Genomic DNA, 14,555 nt, shown 5'->3' with positions numbered 1-14,555 from the left:
CCTAGATGTAAATAATTATAGCAATAAAACATTTCAAAATCTCTGGGATGCCATGAAGGTGGTGCTAAGAGGAAAGTTCAATGCATTGAACTCATTCATCAAAAGAATAGAAGCTCAACAAATAAAAGACCTAACATTACATCTCAAAGTCCAAGAAAAAGAAGAACAAATCAACACCAAAAGCAGAAGACAGGAAGTAATTAAAATCAGAGCTGAAATTAATGAAACTTAAATAAAAGAAACAATCTAAAATATTGACAGAATTGTTGGTTCTTTGAAAAAAAATTAATAAAATTTAAAAAATTAAATTAAAATTAATAAAATTAATAAAATAGATAAACCCTTAGCCAACCTAACAAAGAGAAAGAGAGAGAAAACTCAAATTACTGAAATTTGAGATGAAAAAATAAATATCACAATGAACTCTATTAAAATGCAGACCATAGAGATTATTTTGAAATTTTATACTCTAATAAAATAGAAAATATTGAAGATAAGATATCAACAAATTTCTAGACATATGACTTACCCAAACTAAATAAGGAGGACATAGAAAATTTTGAAGATCAATTTCAAGCAATGAAACTGAAGATGCCATCAAAAGCCTACCAAGAAAGAGAAGTACAGGACCAGGTGGATTCTCAGCCAAGTTCTACAAAACCTTCAAAGAAGAACTAACACCAATGCTTGTCATATTATTTCATGAAATACAAATGGAGGGTACCCTTCCAAACTCATTCTATGAAACTTGTATCAACCTGATAACAAAACCAGACAAAGACACAACAAGTAAAGAAAATTTCAGATTAATATCCCTGATGAAAACAGATGCAAAAATTCTAAATACAATACTGACAAATCACATACGAAAACATATTAAAAAGATAGCACACCATGATCAAGTTTGGTTCAACATATGAAAATGAATAAATGTAATTCGTCATATCAGCAGACTTAAAGAATCATATGATTATCTTGATAGATGCAGAGAAATTATTTGAGAAAATACAGCACCCTTTCATTTTCAAAACAGTAGAAAAACTAGGGATAGCAGGATCATACCTCAACATCATAAAAGCTATCTATGCTAAACCCAAGGCCAACATTATTCTAAATGGAGAAAAACTGAAAGTATTCCCTCAAAGAAATGGAACAAGACAAGGATGCCCTCCTCCACCACTTTTGTTCACACAGTTCTGAAAACTACAGCCACAGCAATTACACAGAAGGAAGAAATTATTAAATTAAAAGAATATAAGTAGGGGCCTTTCCAGGCTAGCTTCTCCGAGCAGACCGCCCAGGGAGAGCCTTTCCACACAGAGTCAGCCACAAGTCCCCAAGCAAACGGTGACCTCCGGCCCGCAAGCAGCTTCTGGGACCAGGGCAAGGCAGCCAGAGACCTCTCCAGGCAGACCTGCACCCCGGGCCCCCCAGCCGCAGACTTTTTCCAGGGGGCGATACAAGATGGTGGACTAGAGGGTGACTGCATCTCCAATCGCTCCAGAACCCAGGATTCAAGAAGAAGAGGCACTGAGAGACTTGAACTAAAATAGAGCTCCAGGGTGAGTCTCCCACACCTGGTGAAGTGCCGCCCAGGCAGCAGGCCCGGATTCGGGGGACTTATTAGAGTAAGGCAGAGCACCTAGAGTCCTCCCCAGGCGGCCCTGCGCACTCTGGCGGTGGGCTCCTCCCACAGGGCCAAATTCTCCAGCAACTCGGAGCAGGCCCCCCAGTGAGAGCCTTTCTGCACAGAACCAAGCTTCAAGACCCTGAAACAGGGTGGCAAGTTCCTGCCCACAGGTTGCTTCAGGGACCAGGACAGGGCAGCCAGGGACTTCCCGAAGAATCCCGCAGCCTGGCCCCCTCCAGCGGGAAGCGCCGAACAGGCTAGCTTCTCGGAGCAGACCCCCCAGTGAGAGCCTTTCCACACAGAGCCAGCTTCAAGTCCTGGAACCAGTAGCGGGCTAGGGGCAGCTTTCCTTGGAAGCACGGCATTATCAAGTTACTCGAAGACTTCGGCTACTGAAGGCTGGGGTGTGATACACTGGAAATCTACAGGGACACTATGAGCCAAGAGAGGAAATCTGCAATATCTCAGAGTCCCACTGACATCTGACCAATATGAGAAAAAAAGGGAAGAAAATGTCCCAAACAAACCTAGATACTATATCAATAAAACCCAATGACAGCACAGCAGAAGAAATGTCAGAAAGGGAGTTCAGAATGTACATAATTAAAACAATCAGGGAAGCAAACGAGGAGATGAAAGAGCAAATGCAGGCATTGAAGGAGGAGATGAAAGAGCAAATGCAGGCATTAAATGATCGCACCAATCAACAGTTAAAAAAGCAAATACGGGAAGCAAGAGATCATTTCAATAAAGAGTTAGAGATACTGAAAAAAAACCAACAGAAATCCTTGAAATGAACGAAACAGTAAACCAAGTTAAAAACTCCACAGAAAGCATAACCAATAGGATAGAACACCTGGAAGACAGAACCTCAGATATTGAAGACAAAATATTTAATCTTGAAAACACAGTTGACCAAACAGAAAAGATGGTAAGAAATCATGAACAGAATCCACGAGAATTATGGGATATCATGAAAAGGCCAAATTTAAGAATTATTGGGATTGAAGAAGGCTTAGAGAAACAAACTAAAGGAATGAACAATCTATTCAATGAAATAATATCAGAAAATTTCCCAAGTCTGAAGAAGGAAATGGAAAACCAGGTACAAGAGGCTAATAGGACTCCAAATATACAAAATTACAACAGACCCACACCAAGGCACATTATTATGAAAATACCTAACATACAAAATAAAGACAGAATTTTAAAGGCCGCGAGACAAAAGAATCAAATAACATTCGGGGGAAACCAATAAGAATATCAGCAGATTTTTGAATCCAGACCCTAAAAGCTGGAAGGGCCTGGAACAACATTTACCAAGCCCTGAAAGAAAACAGATGCCAACCAAGAATGTTATACCCAGCAAAACTTACATTCACATTTGACGATGAAATAAGATCCTTCCATGACAAACAAAAGCTAAAGGAATTAACAAAAAGAAAGCCAGCATTACAAAACATTCTCAGCAAAATATTCCATGAGGAAGAGATGAAAAACAACGATGCAAATCAGCAACGGGAGGAACTAGCCTAAAGGAATAGCCAAATAAAGGGGAAACCAAATCATGTCAAAAAACAAAAATGAGTCCAATGACTGGGAATACAAATCATATCTCAATAATAACCTTGAATGTTAATGTCCTGAACTCATCAATCAAAAGACATAGACTGGCAGAAGGGATTAAAAAGAAAAATCTAACAATTTTCTGCCTGTAAGAGACACATCTCATAGAAAGAGATACCCATAGACTAAAGGTGAAAGGATGGGAAAAAACATACCATGCACACGGACACAGCAAAAAAGTTGCAGTATCCATCCTCATTTCAGATAATGTGGACTTCAAGACAAAACTAATCAGAAGGGATAAAGAAGGACATTACATACTGCTTAAGGGAAGCATAAATCAGCAAGACATAAAAATCATAAACATCTATGCCCCAAACATTGGCTCATCCATGTACGTCAAACAAATCCTTCTCAATTCCAGAAATCAAATAGACCACAACACAATAACACTAGGCGATTTTAACATACCTCTCTCACCGCTGGATACATCTTCCAAACAAAAATTGAATAAAGAAACCATAGATCTCAATAACACAATCAACAATTTAGACATAACCAACTTATATAGAATATACCATCCAACAAAGAACAAATACATTTTCTTCTCAGCAGCACATGGATCTTTCTCTAAAATAGACCATGTCTTATGCCACAAAGCTACTGGTAGCAAATACAAGAAGATAGAGACACTACCTTGTACTCTATCAGATCATAATGGATTGAAATTAGCAATAAATGACAGAATAAAAAAACAGAAACTTCTCCAATACCTGGAGATTAAATAATTCACTATTATATGATGAATGGATAACAGAAGACATCAGGGGGAAAATAAAAAAATTTTTAGAAGTAAACGAGAACAAAGACACATCATATCAAAATCTCTGGGACACTATGAAAGCAGTACTTAGAGGAAGATTTATTTCATGGGGTGCATTCAACAAAAGAAGTAGAAATCAACAAAAAACGACTTAACACTACAGCTCAAATCCCCAGAAAAAGAAGAGCAGACCAACACCAAAAGTAGTAGAAGAAAGGAAATAGTTAAAATCAGAGCCGAAATCAACAAAATTGAAACAAAAGAAACAATCGGAAAAATTAACAAAATAAATAGTTGGTTCTTCGAAAAAATAAACAAAATTGATAAACCCTTAGCCACACTAACAAAGAGAAAGAGGGAGAAAACTCAAATTACTAAAATTCGGAATGAACAAGGAAATATCACAACAGACATGAGTGAAATACAAAACATAATGAGAAGCTATTTTGAAAATCTATACTCCAACAAAACAGAAAACCTCGAAGACATCAACAAGTTTCTAGAGACATATGAATTACCTAAACTGAACAAGGAAGACATACACAACTTAAATAAATCAATTTCAAGCAATGAAATAGAAGAGGTCATCAAAAGCCTACCAACAAAGAAAAGTCCGGGACCAGATGGGTTCTCAGCCGAGTTCTACAAAGCCTTTAAAGAAGAGCTAATTCCAATACCCCTCAAAGTATTCTATAAAATAAAAGAGGAGGGAACCATACCAAACTCATTCTTTGAAGCCAATATCTCCCTGATACCTAAACCAGACAGAGACTCATCAAGGAAAGAAAATTTCAGACCATTATCCTTAATGAACATTGATGCAAAAATTCTCAACAAAATTTTAGCAAATCCCATACAAAAATATATGAAAAAGATAGTGCACCACGATCAAGTGGGTTTTATCCCAGGGATACAAGGTTGGTTCAACATCCAGAAATCAATAAAGGTCATTCACCATATTAACGGAGTAAAAGTTAAGAATCACATGATTATTTCAATAGATGCAGAAAAAGCATTTGATAAAATACAGCATCCCTTCATGCTCAAAACACTAGAGAAAATTGGGGTAGTGGGAACGTTGTAAAGGCCATCTACGCTAAGCCCATGGCCAATATCATTCTAACTGGTGAAAAACTGAAAGCATTCCCCGTAAAAACTGGAACAAGGCAGGGATGCCCTCTTTCACCACTTCTATTCAACATCGTCCTTGAGACTCTAGCCAGAGCAATTAGACAAACCAAAGAAATTAAAGGGATACGAATTGGAAAAGAGGAACTCATACTATCCCTGTTTGCTGATGACATGAGTATATATTTAGAGGAACCTGGAAATTCCACCAGAAAACTCTTAGAACTCATTAGTGAATTCAGTAAAGTAGCAGGTTACAAGATCAATGCTCATAAATCCAATGCATTTTTATACATAAGTGATGAATCTTTGGAAAGAATAATCAGGAAAACTACCCCATTCACAATAGCATCAAAAAAAATAAAATACTTGGGAATCAATCTCACAAAAGAGGTGAAAGACCTCTACAATGAGAACTACAGAACACTAAAGAAAGAAATTAAAGAAAACCTTAGAAGATGGAAAGATCTCCCATGTTCTTGGATAGGCAGAATTAATATTGTCAAAATGGCCATACTACCTAAAGTGCTATACAGATTCAATGCAATTCCAATTAAAATCCCAATGATGTACCTTACAGAAATAGAGCAAGCAATTATGAAATTCATCTGGAAGAATAAGAAACCCAGATAGCGAAAGCAATCCTCAGTAGAAAAAGCGAAGGAGGGGGTATCGCAATACCAGATCTTCAACAATACTACAAAGCAATAGTAACAAAAAAGGCATGGTACTGGTACCAAAATAGACAGGTAGATCAATGGTACAGAACAGAGGACATGGACACAAACCCAAATAAATACAATTTTCTCATACTAGACAAAGGTGCCAAAAATATGCAATGGAGAAAACATAGCCTCTTCAACAAATGGTGCTGGGAAAACTGGAAATCCATATGCAACAGCATGAAACTAAATCCCTATCTCTCACCCTCCACAAAACTCATCTCAATATGGATCACGGACCTCGGAATCAGACCAGAGACCCTGCATCTTATAGAACAAAAAGTAGGTCCAAACTTTCAACTTGTTGGCTTACGATCAGACTTCCTTAACAGGACTCCCATAGCACAAGAAATAAAAGCTAGAATCAACCACTGGGATGGATTCAAACTAAAAAGCTTTCTCTCAGCAAAGGAAACTATCAGTAATGTGAAGAGAGAGCCTACAGAGTGGGAGAATATCATTGCCACTCATACTTCAGATAGAGTGCTAATTTCCAGAATCTATAAAGAACTCAAAAAACTCTACACCAAGAATACAAATAATCCAATCAAAAATGGGCTAAGAAAATGAACAGACACTTCACAGAAGATGATGTACAAGCATCCAACAGATATATGAAAAAAGGTTCAACATCTCTAGTAATAAATAAATGCAAATCAAAACTACCCTAAGATTTCATCTTACCCCAATTAGGATGGCGATTATCAAGAACACAAGCAACAATAGGTGTTGGTGAGGATGTGGGGAAAAAGGTACACTCATACATTGCTGGTGGGGTTGCAAATTAGTGCAGCCACTCTGGAAAGCAGTATGGAGATTCCTCAGCAAGCTTGGAATGGAACCACCATTTGACCCAGCTATCCCACTCCTTGGCCTATACCGAAACGTCTTAAAATCAGCATACTACAGAGATACAGCCACATCAATGTTCACAGCTGCTCAATTCACTATAGCCAGATTGTGGAACCAACCTAGATGCCCTTCAGTTGATGAATGGATAAAGAAACTGTGGCATATATATACAATAGAATATTACTCCGCCATGAAGAATGATAAAATTATGGCATTTGCAAGTAAATGGATGAAATTGGAGGATATCATCCTAAGTAAGATAAGCCAATCTCAAAAAACTAAAGGATGAATGATCTCACTGATAAGTGGATGAGGACGTATAAGGGGGGATTCGAGGGGTTAGCGTTAGGGTTAGGGTTAGGTTTAGGGTTAGGGATAAGGAGGGTGGTAAGAATGGAGGAAGGATGGACTGTATAGAGGGAAAAGAGGGGTAGGAGGGGTGGGGGGAAGGGAAAAAATAACAGAATGAATCAAACAACATTGCCCTATGTAAATTTATGATTTTTAATTAAAATAAATAAAAAATAAATAAAAATAATAAAATAAATAAATAAAAGTTAAAAAAAAAAGAATATAAGTAGGAAAAGAAGAACCATGTACACGCCTGTAATCCCAGCAGCTCTGGAAGCTGAGGCAGGAGGATAATGAGTTCAAAGTCAGGCTCAGCAATTTAGTGAGGCACTAAGAAACTCAGTGAGACCCTGTCTCTAAATAAAATACAGAAAACTGACTGGGGCTGACTGGTTTAGTGCCCCTGAGTTCAATCCCTGGCACCCCTCCCCCCATCAAAAACAAAAGGGAAAAAAAACTCAAAAGTATCCCTATTTGCTGATGACATGATTCTATATACAGAAGACCCAAGAAACTCACTGGGAAACTTCTAGAACTTACAAATGAATTGAGCAAAGTAACAGGATATGAATTAACACCCATAAATCAACTCCATTCTTATACATCAGTTTTGAATCAACTAAAAGATAAATTAGGAAAACTATCCCATTCTCAAGAGCCTCAAAGAAAATAATATATTTGGGAATCAATCTAACAACAGATGTATAGGACCTGTACGATGGAAACTATAGAACTCCAAGGAAAGAAAGTGAAGAAGACCTTAGAAGATGTAAAGATATCCCATGTTCTTAGACAGTCAGAATTAATGTTGCCAAAATGGCCATACTACCAAAAGCATTATACAGATTTAATGCAATTCCTGCTAAGGTTCTGATGATGTTCTTCATAGTAATAGAAAAAGCAATCATGATATTCATTTGGAAAAATAAGAGGCCCAGAATAGCCAAAGCAATCCTCAACAAATAAAGTGAAGCAAAAGTCATAATAATATCAGACATTAAATTATACTACAAAGCTATAGTAAAAAAAAAAAAAAAAGCATAGAAATGGCACCAAAACAGACATGAAGACCCATGGTACAGAATAGAAGATACAGAGACAGATCCACATAAATACATTTACCTCATACTAGACAAAGGTGTCAAAAACATACACTGGAGAAAAGATAGTCTCTTCAACAAATGATGCTAGGAAAACTGGAAATCCATATGTAACTAAATGAAATTAGACCCCTATCACTCTACACAAAGCTCAAAGTGGGTAAGGACCTTGGTATTAGACTAGAGACCCTACACCTACTACAAGAAAAAGTAGGCCCAACTCTCAATCATGTTGGCTTAGGAACCAATTCATTGACAAGACTCCTAAAGCACAAGAACTATAAATTCTATCCTGATTTCTAAAATCATAAATCAGTTTTGTATGTTTTTGGGCTTTATGTATACAAAATCATATAGTCTGTATTCTTTGTGATTGGCTCCTTTAACGCAACAGTAAGTTTGGGAAGTTCATTGATGTTGCTCATGTATTTGTAAGTTTGTTCATTGTTACTGCAATAAAATATGCTATTGTATAAATATAGCACAATTTTAAATTATAATTAAAAGCTGGATATGAATAATTAGATAATATTTACAATAACGGAATAATTAGAATTGCCATTCTAATATTAATAGGCATAGAGATAGGTTCTGTTTTTAGTTACATGAAAATAGTGTACATAATTATTAAAAGCACTGATGTACTGGTGCTATCTTACATGAGTTCATGAGAACCTATTGCTGCATATTTGGAATTTTGTGAATTACTTGTTAAAACAATTATTAAAATTAAATTATATAATTCTACAAATAAATACAAATATTTAAAATGAAGTTAGTACTCATCGCTTCCTAGTTATTTTATTACATTTTACTTCTATCTATGCTCTTGAGGTTACTTATGCCTCTTTTATTTGTATGGTGGAAATATTAAATAATGGTGGAATACTGTGATCTTTTCAAAACTATATATTCAGGAACATCACATTGATAGCTTGAAATCAGCTATGTTGGGAATATTCACATAATGGAAAATGGCATACACCATGAATAAGAGCTTTTAGCATTTGAAAACTATAATCCAAATCAGCAAAGAAACCACTCACATAATTGTTGAATACATGAAGTACAGAAAACATCTGTGTGTTTAACTTTGCTCTTAACCATTATTCACATCAAATCACAACTGACAATGTCAATTGTAACCACTGGAAGGTTACTGGATATAAGAGTTTGACAAAAATCAACAAAAGCATTCTCTAAGACACAATTAGTCATATAAAATATAAAGAGTATTGTGTATTTTATTATTTGGAAACAGAACTGTTATTTCATAAGGTGTATGCATATTCAGCCTTAACAGACACTTGAAACAGTTTTCAGAGTAGTTAAGGTTAATTTACACTTCAACCAGCAATACGTAAGCATCTCCATTGATACAGATATTCTCTACAAAGCCAGTATTTTACTTCATTAATCATACTGTCAATGATTTATACTTAAGAAAGTTATGGAAAATGTTAATACAGGTTAATCTTAAAAGTGTATCTTATCTATAGCTGTTCCACTGGAAATATTACTTGAAGGTAACAATCTGTATTCAAATTTATTTAAAAATTTTTATGATGATGTTATTTTTTTCCAAAAATCTACTGACTTAAGATTAATATGGCAGGAAAATAAAAGAATGAAGGGGAAATGTCAGCAAATTCATACACAGGAAAAACAAGGGCTGGTCCATACATCTTCATTTAAAGTACAATGATATTTAGATAATATGTATTTGTAATTCCTTACACTGGCACTTTTGAACAATTTCAGTATATTTGTCATGGTATACTAAAGGCATGTTTATAAATGGTAACAAAAGGTTAAATGGACAGGCAAATTAAAATCATTGTTCTAGCTGGGCACAGTAGCACATACCTGTAATCCTAGCTACTCAGGAGGCTGAGGCAGTAGGATTGCAAATTTGAGGCCAGAGTAAGCAACTAAGCAAGGTCCTTAGCAACATAGTGAGATGTAGTCTTAGAAGTTAAAATAATTTTAAATTTAAAAAAAGGGCTGGGAATGTAGCTCAGTGTAAAGAATCTCTGGATTTCTAATATACAAACTCAAATAACTAAAAGTCTCTGGCTTAATGAAGTAATTTAATTTAGTCATAAAATAACATGATACCTGTTTTTCATTTCAAGATTAAATATCTAATTTATTATAACAAAATAATAACTAGAAGATCTGATAAATTACCTGTTCAATAATTTTAATTGTTCATATAGTACTGATCATCTCAAAATAACTTCCTTTGTAAAACTGACTCATGGCTTTAAACTAGTTAATATATTATAGTTAAGTGCTTCCTATGCAACCCAGTTTTTTCTCAGGTGAACACGGTGAATTGCCTTGCATGGGCAATAATGAAAAAGCAACACCATTTACTAATTTTGTGTAAGTTGTCCTCTACCCAAGAGATGCCTTAGAAAAGAAAAGCAAGTCTGAATTTTCACCATGCAATGCCACAGGCAGAAAATGAGAAAAACTAAACAAATGTATCCTGAAGACATATAATCCCTGCAGCAGCAAATGATCTACGGCATACCTCTTAATACAGATGCTGATGTTAAAATTTGTTAATTTGCAGGGGGAAAAAAAGGTAATTATCAATAGTTTAATTCTGTTCTGATAGAGGTATTAAACTTATTTAAGTTTCTGATCATGAACAATACACACTGATCAAAATAACAGTATACTTTATTATAACACCAAGTAAGTGTGTCTGAAAAATTCAATGAAAAAAAATGATTCTTCCTATCAGAAAACGAAAATTACTAAGTAGTTTTTCCTCAGGAAAGTTTAAAAATATTATTTTTTAAATTTTTTCTTATTTGTTCTAATTTGTGGTACATGACAATAGAATGCATTTATACATTTTGATAGATCATACATAAATGGAGTGTAATTTCTCATTTTTCTAATTATACATATTGTAGGATCGAATTGGTCATGCAGTCATATATGTATATGAGGTAATAATGTCTGTTTCACTCTACTACTCTTCCTACCCCCATACCCCTTTCCCTCCCTTCATGCCCCTCTACCTAATATAATAACTCTGTTCTTCCCTATCCCCACCCCTCTGCTGGACATTTGCTTTTAAAATATTTTCAAGACAAATTCATTGTAAGGAAAAGTTTCTTTTCTTCAAACATGAAGCTCATGGTATAGAATAAGCAAGTACTCATTTCCCAACAGAACTGATAAGTCTTTCAAATATATTTTTTAAAGTCAACAATATGTGTTTAACAATTTCAAATTTTAACAGACATTGTACGTATGCAGATATCTATGACTGCGTATATATGATGAATACATTTCAAAACATACTGTTTAAAAAGAAAGAATAAATTGATCCCTATTAGTGAACTATTATTTTGTTCAAGCCAAAACATATCAATGTATACATTTATAACTTCATATAATTAAATTGTGTATTTTATTATTAAACTAAGTTTCCAATCTATATATGTAGTCACAAAGAAAACATTTTAAAAGAATTAACTTTAAACAGCTAAGTTTTAGTAACATTATTAAATTTAGGAAAGCTGAAAATAATAACAAGTGATGGTTTTTATTATTAAAAGGTAATGCAAAGTTGAATTTATTACTTGATAGTATTTCCCCTAATCTTTTATAAGTTGTTTATGGAGACACATTGATATCATCTACCATTTTAACTGCATTATTACTACAGAAATAACAAACCAAAAGAGAGCTCCTTACAAATCCTAATTTTTCCAATGATGTTGTTATTCTTTCATTATGTAGTTTTGATTCATAAAATAATACATTATGAAATAACTTATTTTCCTTTAGAATTAGAGTTATAATGTATGTTCATTATTATGGTTTGGATATGAGGTGGTCCCCAAAAGCTCATGTGTAAGACAATGCAAGAAGATTCAGAGGAGAAATGATTGAGTCTTAACCTAATCAGTGAATTAATCCCTGGTGGGATTAACTGAGTGGTAACTGGGAGCAGGTGGGGTGTGGCTGGAGGAAGTGGTTAATTGGGGGTGTGGCTATGGGGTATATATCTGGAGAGTAGAGTCTCTCTCTACTTTATGATCACCATGATATAAGCTGCTTCCCTCTGCCACACTCTTCTGCCATGATGTCCTGCCTCACCTTTAATCCCTAGGAATGGAGCCAGCCTTCTATGGACTAAGACCTCTGGAACTGTGATCCCCTGAATAAACCTTTTCTCTGCTCCAGTTGTGCTGGTTGGGTCCTTTAGTCACAGCAGGAAAAAAAGCTGACTAAAATATTCATTATAACTTAAATTATGTAAAAAGAAAAGTTTGCTACCATACATCATTTCTACATGGCATTCCTAACCTCTTATGACTTAAATCTTATGATCTTATAAAGTAAAAAATGAGTGACCTTGAAAATGTATCAGTTTTAAAATTTTTTGCAAAATATTTGTGCTTTTTAATATCATCTAGCTTTCTTTCAAAAGCTTCAAACTTCACTGAGGTAAATGCATTCCTGTATATCCATTTCATAAATACAGTACCATCTCTTTTCCATTAAGATTATAAATACACACACACGCACACATACACACACACACAAGAACTATGATAGATTAGTAAAAAGAAAAGAATTATGAATACAAAGCAATGGCAACTATCTTAAGATGGTTGATTTCTGTTATGGTTTGGATATGAAGTATATTAATGTAGTAATGTTTGCAGGTGAAATGACTGGATGATGGAGTTATAAACTAATCAGTCCATCCTAGTTTGAGTGGAATTACTGGGTGGTAACTGGAGGCAGATGAGGTATGGCTAGAGGAGGTAGGTCACCAGGGGCCTCCCCTGAAAAGAAATCATCTTCCCTGTGGCCCCTTCCCTCTTTCCTCTTCCCTCTTTCTCTATTTCTTGACCCCCACCATGAACTGAGCAGCTTTTCTCTGTAGGGTCCTTTTCCTATGATGCGCTGCTTTACCTCCAGACCAAAGCAAGTCAGCTGTCTATAGACTAAGACCTCAAAACTGTGAGCCCCAAACAAACTTTTCCTCTGCCAAGTTGTTCTTGGCAGGTATTTTTGGTCAAAGCAATACAAAGGAAAATTAAAATAAGACATTACTATCAGAAATGAAGTTTTTGCTGTAATTATCCTCACCAGTTGCTTCACAAGCCTTTGGAGGTGGTTTGTGGTAGGACCTGGAAAAACTTGAGAATATTGTCAGAGGAGCTTGATCATCAGATCTCATGGGAGCTCAAAAGAAGAGTGCTCATAAAATTGTGGACCATGCTCATGAAGTTTCAGAGGGAAATAATGACACATGAGAATTGGATTAGAAGCCACTGGAGTTCTATTCTTGAAAAGAACCTGGCTACATTTTCCCAGATCCTGAGACTTTGTGTGAGGCTAAATCTAAAGGTGACAGACTATTTAATATGACAGAGGGAAAAAAAGATTTTTTTTTTTGGTACCAGGAATCAAACCCAGGGGCACTTATCCACTGAGCCACATCCCCAGCATTTTTTTTTTTTTTTTTTTTTTTTTTTTTTTTTTAAGACAGGGTCTCAGCTAAGTTGCTTAGGGACTCACTAAGTTGCTAGGACCTTGCTAAGTTGCTGAGATTGGATTTGAACTGTGATCCTCCTGCTTCAGTCTGTCAAGCTACTAGGATTATAGTCATGTGCCACAGCACCTGGTTGGCAGAGGAGTTTTAAGGCAGCAAAACATTCAGTTAGTGGCAAGGATATTGCTGGGAGTTTCTATCAGGTTTACTATATAAAACTAGAGCAGAAAACAGAGCCAAATGATTTTAAAACTTGAAACTTGGCCAGAAAAGTGCATATAAAGCTGAAGCCAATGAAGGCATACTAGTTAAAGAGATTACAGTCCCTAAAAAGATGCTAAGTACTTTACAGGGAAGCAATTAAAAAGAGGTCTCACGTGCATCTCAAAAATTTGCAAGACCACACCCACTACATGATCCAGAGTACAGAAAATTCCTGTAAAAAGAGATCATGGTGGGTAACCTGGTTGCACATGGGTGACTAGAAAATTGTTTCACCATGCTGAGTCACAAAGGACTCAGAGGCTTCGGCAGGCAGGATTCCAGAGGGCCCTGGTCCTGCATGAGCTGGTAGTAGACCCTGGCATAATCAATGTTATGCTGGTTCTGCAGGAATACAGAATGCTAAAGTTAATAGGTTAGGGAGACTTCCAACAAGATTTTAGAAAAAAGGCCTGGGGAGCCAAAGTATAACAGGGTCAGAATCCCTGAAGTCGTCCCCTGAGAAGGAAATGCCTAAAACTGTAAAGGTGAAGCCAAAGATGAAATGGAGACCTCAGGAACTAAGAGATGCCCATAATGTGGACTGCTGATAAAAGCTGCTGGCTGTGGAGAGAATAAAGATAAAAGA

At 35.8% G+C, this 14,555-nt stretch overlaps 1 protein-coding gene across 7 annotated transcripts in view; it reads right to left on the bottom strand.

Annotated features, from left to right (window-relative positions):
- ARB2A (ARB2 cotranscriptional regulator A) overlaps positions 1-14,555 on the bottom strand; it is a 530,196-nt gene that overhangs the window by 315,442 nt on the left and 200,199 nt on the right. The gene's annotated exons all lie outside the window — the stretch shown is intronic.

Source organism: Sciurus vulgaris (genome assembly GCF_902686455.1).
Source record: "Sciurus vulgaris genome assembly, chromosome: 6".
NCBI classification, from domain to species: Eukaryota; Metazoa; Chordata; class Mammalia; order Rodentia; family Sciuridae; genus Sciurus; species Sciurus vulgaris.
The sequence above is the reverse complement of the archived record's forward strand: the minus strand, read 5'-3'. Positions and strand labels throughout refer to the sequence as shown.